Here is a 5998-nt window from a genome sequence, read left to right on the forward strand (position 1 = left end):
TTTCAAGAGCTGTATCACGTCCTCTATGAAGCCTCATGATTCCTGTTTGTGTCACTCGGGTGAGGGACGCCTCCTCTGCTTTCAAAACAGCCTGTTTCTCTGTGTGCATTCAAGGAAATGCAGCCTGCAGGCCTGGAAGCCCTACCGGCAGCAGACCCGCCACTGAAAGAACTTTGCCTTGCTGACACTTAGTTTGATTTCAGTGATAGGAAAGTCCAAGGTTGTAAACAGTCTCTGAGGAAGCATAAGAACTGCAAAGGTTTCTCTGGAGTAGTGGTAATGTAACCCCAAGTATAAAGACTGCTGGGGGATAAAGAAGAACTTGGCTCCTCAGGTCAGCAACACTCACGCTCAGAAGCACCTCTGCCACCTCCGTGAGGAATCAGCCGGGAAAACATCACCTCTGACTGGACCCTGCTATGCTCTTATTCAGTGTAAATGTCTCAAAACGGGTTAATGTCTACAATTAAAGAAAATCAGACCCAGCGTGGTGGCTCCTGCTTATAATCTCAGCACTCTGGGAGACCAAAGGCAGGAGGATCACTTGAGTCCAAGAGTTGGGAACCAGACTGGTAAGACCAGTAAGACCCTGTCTCTATAAAAAAATTTAAACTTGGCTGAGTATGGTGGCGTGCACCTGTAGTCCTGCTTACTCAGGAGGCTGAGCCAGGAGGACTGAGTCCAGGAGCTGAAGGTTGCAGTGAGCTGTGATCAGGCCACTGCACTCCAGGTTGGGTGACAGAGCAAGACCTTGTCTCACAAAAAAAAAAAAAAAAGGAAGAAAATGTATAATCTCTAATTCTGGTGGCAATTTTCTATCAAGGACTGTATCCAAACAATACCTCTGTCAGATTGTTTTGGAATCTATTTCCCTTTCTCCTTGCAAGGAATCAAACAATGAAGCAGCCAGCCTTGATCTTATTCATCCTGCACCCTCCAGCAGAGCGCCTGACACACAGGAGGTGCTTAATGCATGCAGAGGAGCACAAGTGGGAGGAAAATGAGGATAGAAGAGAGAGACACCCAGTTCCCTCCCTACAAAGTAACTAAAGAACACTCTTAGAGCTGTTTTGGGACCAGAGACTAAATCTTTTATGTTTACCTAGATGGAGCTGGAACAATTCTTCTTAGTAAAGTATCTCAAGAATGGGGAAAAAAGTATCCAATGTACTCCCCACTATTACCAAACCAATATATAAACACTTAGACACTCATACAGACCAGTGACAAAACACAAATACAGTCTAGCAAGGGGGGGGGACCGAGGGAGGGGAAAGGGGAAGGGCGATTGGTGGATCTCACCTAATGTGCACTATGCAAAGGTGTATTTCAAAATAACTAAGAGCAAAGTGTAAATGCCTTACCACAAAAAATAAGTGAGGAGGCTCGGCACCCATAGCACAGTAGTTACAGTGCCAGCCACATGCACCTAGGGTGGCGGGATTGAACCCGGCCTGGGCCTGCTAAACGACAATGACAACTGCAAAAAAAAACAAAAAAAAAACAAAAAAAAGTAGCTGGGTGTTGTGGCGGGCACCTATAGTCCCAGTTACTTGGGAGGTTGAGGCAAGAGAATTGCTTAAGCCCAAGAATTTGAGGTTGATATGAGCTGTGACGTCACAGCACTCTACTGAGGGTGACATAGTGAGACTCTGTCTCAAAAAAAAAAAAAAAGTGAGGTGTTGGTCATATTAATTAGATTTAAGCATTCTGCGTTGTATATCAAATCATCACATTGTACCCCATAAATGTATACAGTTATGATTTTAATTAAAAATTAAATTAATAAAAAAAAGAAAAGACTACTACTATAGAATAGAGCAAATGATGTGAGCTCCTGAAGGGCAGGGACCGTATCTAATCCATCTTTAATCCTCAGAGTCAGAGACAATGGGGGGAGAGAGAAATGAAGAGACAGATAATGAGGGTTAAGAGACAGAAAAGGGAAATAAATGGTAGAGAACGAGAATGAATTTAGGGCCAGGAGGGGAGGTTCACCCTGTATTCCCAGCACTCTGGGAGAGGAGGCGGGTGGATCGCCTGAGTTCATGAGTTTGAGACCACCCTGAGCAAGAGCGAGACCCCATCTCTAAAAAAACAGCCGGGCATTGTGGTGGGCAACTATAGTTCCAGCTACTCAGGAGGCTGAGGCAGGAGAACTGCTTGAGCCCAAGGGTCTGAGGTTGCTGTGAGCTATGACACCATGGCACTTTTACCAGAATGATAAAATGAGACTCTATCTCAAAGAAAAAAATAAATAAATAAATAAAGTTAGAAACTACCTAATACTTTTAAAATGCCTTTCAGAGTAAACCAATCTATAACTGCATTGGTTTCTATGCAACTATTACTGTCAAATAGGTAAATATTTAATAAGGGAAAATAATCACAATCTAGTCATAATACTCTTCTATGTGAAACATTTTTTAAACAATTTTTTGAGATATATAATTTGTTTACTTATTGCAAAATGGTCTCTAACGTGTCTTTAGCATATCTGCAAAAAGCTGGTTCCAGAATTACTCGAGCTCTACTATTATGTAAATAAGTTACTAAAAGAAGCAGAGGAAACAAGATTTTTCCAATATAAAGAAAAGAGGAACGGCACCTGTGGCTCAAAAGGGTAGGGCGCTGGTCCTATATGCCAGAGGTGGCAGGTTCAAACCCAGCCCCAGCCAAAAATTGAAAAAAATAAATAAATAAGCAATACAAGAGGTAAATTCTGGGTGGTGCCTGTGGCTCAAAGGAGTAGGGCACCAGCCCCATATGCCAGAGGTGGTGGGTTCAAACCCAACCCTGGCCAAAAACTGCAAAAATAATAATAATAATAATAATAAAAGGAGTATGTGGATGGCATTAAAAAATTCAAACTTTGGAAGAAAAATAAAATTCAAACTTCTCAATGAGGTGAAGACAAAAGGTATCTCTGTCTACCATTTCTAATTCACCTATTCACCAAATATAACTACTTCATATTTATTTTCTTGGTTATCCTTCAAGAAACTGGTGTACACACATCATCATATATATGAAATCCTTATTTTTTAATGTTCACACATGACATCGCACAATAATCTTTTTTTGATATATGACATTATACACGTAATATATGTTGGAAATATTTCCATATCAGTAGATAACACCAGTAATTAAGCCAGCAACACAGGTCAAGCACTTGGTCACATGACTGATAAGGACTAGAGGTCAAGATCTGGACGCAGAGTCCTCATCCTTCACCACTGTTCTCTTTTCTATCTGCTTACACGGTCCACAGCATGGACAGTCACAAATGTCTCTATTGGTTACATTATGTCTAGTTTTTGCAAAGATTATCACTAGAACGTAAGCTCCATGGGGGTGGAGACTTCTGTCTGACTAAAGAATTACGGGTGATTTTTATCTTCTCTTTGAGGACTTCTATATTTCCACGTGTTCTGCAGCAACACGTATTATTGTACAATCAGAGAGAATACATATTTTTAGCTAAATTTCAAAAATAAAGTAACTTGCCTAAGCTTATGAAAGGTAGAGGCAGGGTCTGACTTTAGATCTGGTAAGCTCCTAAGGCATCCTTCCCTAGGGGCAAGTTTCCAAAGACTAGTAACACTGGCTACAGTTCACAGTAATGATTTCTCTATTTGCAAAGACCTAGCCCATGAGGTCTAGGAAGACACCCAATGAAAATGTCTACTAACATATTTAGAAGAACACTGTAACGGCCACCACCCTTGTTAGCTCTCTCCCTCTCTACATACAGCTAAGCAAAGCTGGGATCTGAGGGACTGTCTTTATGTCTCTAGTTAAAATCTTCAGGAACACAGGACTGGACCAGAGTAACCACGAAACTCAAGAAGGCTACAACCTGCAGGCTGCTATGTGAGACGAAAGAACGAAGACTGTCCTTCTATATAACACACTGAACATTTTAAACACACCTCCTTTCTGGCAGTGTGGGGGTGACCAGAGGTCAGAAGTCTAGTGGATCTCATCTGACACAGTTTTGGAATAACCCCCTCCAAATTATTTTTACACTAGAAAGTACCGTGTATGGAGACGCAGAGACTATTGCTGTGACCCACAGCATTTTGCTGTATCTCAATTTCATCAATTAAAATACGGTGATAATACTGCTCCCTACTTCATGGAACATATTAACACAAAAAAAAATTAAGCATTTATAAATATTAACACTGACTTGAAATTGGCAATTAAAAATAGAGAAAATAATCTCTACTACAAAAAGTTAATCCTCTCAAAAGGACATAATTTTTTCTTAAACACCCTCCCTACTTCATAAAAGTAAAGCCAGAATCTTCTTACCCAAAAATGTACAAAATAAATCCTAGTATAAACTGTATATAATTAGCTCCTAAAGCCTGTTTATTCTAACTCCTAAATACTTCCCAACTGTTTCCCTCTTCCCTTACCTGTAGCATCTGCCCACCAAAACATACTTAAATGTGAAACTTCAAGACAACTGTGAATACAGTAATCTTTACTCACGAACAAAATTATTCTGTACACAGAAAATTCTAAGACACCCACAAGAAAAACCTACTAGAAAAATGAATTCAGTAGGGTCAAAGTTCAACATTCCAAATCAACTGTATTTCTATATATTAGCAATGAACAAAACAGAATTAATTCCATTTATACCATCAACACTAATAAGATATTTACAAATAAATTTACCAAGAGAAGTATAAGACCTATATACTGAAGGCTTCAAAACATACTAAGAGAAATTAAATAATATCTAAATAATGAAGACGCACTCCATTTCATGGATTGGAAGATTCAATATTGTTCAGAGGGCAATTCTCACCAAATGGATTTACAGATTCAATGCGATCTCTGTCAAAAATCCCAAAAGATTTTTGCAGAAACTAGCAAACCACTGACCCTAAAGAGTGTATGGAAATGTCAAAATTCCAGAATAGCCAAAACAGTTTTGAAAAGGAAGCAAAACAGTGCTGGACTCACAATTATAAATTTCAAAATTTTCTTTAACGCAAAGCTCATCAGAACAGTATGGTATTGATGTAAGAAAAGATGTACAAATCAATGAAAACAGAACTGAGTGTCAAAAAATAAACTCTCACATTTATGATCGACAGATTTCTGACAATGACACCAGGCCATTCAACTGGACAAAGATCATCTTTTCAACAAAGAGTGTTTCAACCATTCAACATCCACATGCAAAAGACAGACAGATCTTGATTTCAAATCATGCCCAGAACTTAGTGCAAATGGATCATAAATCTAAATGCAAGAACCAAAGCTATAAAATATTTAAAAGAAAACAGAGAAGAAAATCGTCATGACCCGGAATTCGACCAAGGGTCTTGGCTAAAACACCAAAACCATGATGCATAAAAGCAAAAAACTAATAAACTGGACTTCATCAAAATTTAAAAACCTTCAAAAGTCACCACTGGGAAAGTGAAAAGACAAGCCAGACAGAAAGTATGTGTAAATCACATATCCAATAAAGGACTTACATCCAGAACACATAAAGAACTCCAGCGACTCAAAAATAAGACAAATGATCCCATTTAAAAATGAGCAAAAGATCTAGATGTTTCACCAAACAAGATATGTGAATCATTGATAAGCACATGAAAAATACTTACAGTCATTAAGGAAATGCAAATCAAAACCAGCACGAAATGCCAATTCACACTAATGCCAATTCACACTCGTTGGAATGTCAAAAATCAAGAGATGCACCAGGGTAAGGGTTAGAGAGGGTGTGGAGAAAGGGGAGCCTCACGCACTGCTGAGGAGCGAACAGACAGAACGAGCTGACAGCAGTTCACTCCTAGATGAACCTCTGTGCGGATAGAGAGAACAGTATTCAGCCATAAAAAGGAGGGAGGTGTGGACTGAAACATGGTAAACACCTGCTAAGTGAGGAAGCAGAGGCTCCACGCTGCGTAACCTCATTTATGTGAGACGTCAAGTAAAGACAGACTGAGGGGGGAGGGAGGGATTC

General features: G+C 39.6%; 1 long non-coding RNA gene across 1 annotated transcript in view; it reads right to left on the reverse strand.

Annotated features, from left to right (window-relative positions):
• Nucleotides 1-409: 409 nt before the first annotated feature.
• LOC111726450 overlaps nt 410-5998 on the reverse strand; it is a 17049-nt gene continuing 11460 nt past the window's right edge. Inside the window, exon 3 of the long non-coding RNA XR_002774212.1 lies at nt 410-497. This is a non-coding gene — a long non-coding RNA (uncharacterized LOC111726450). The remainder of the gene's footprint in view (nt 498-5998) is intronic.

Source organism: Otolemur garnettii, unplaced genomic scaffold (assembly GCF_000181295.1).
Source record: "Otolemur garnettii isolate 467f Iridium unplaced genomic scaffold, OtoGar3 scaffold00066, whole genome shotgun sequence".
Taxonomy (NCBI): domain Eukaryota; kingdom Metazoa; phylum Chordata; class Mammalia; order Primates; family Galagidae; genus Otolemur; species Otolemur garnettii.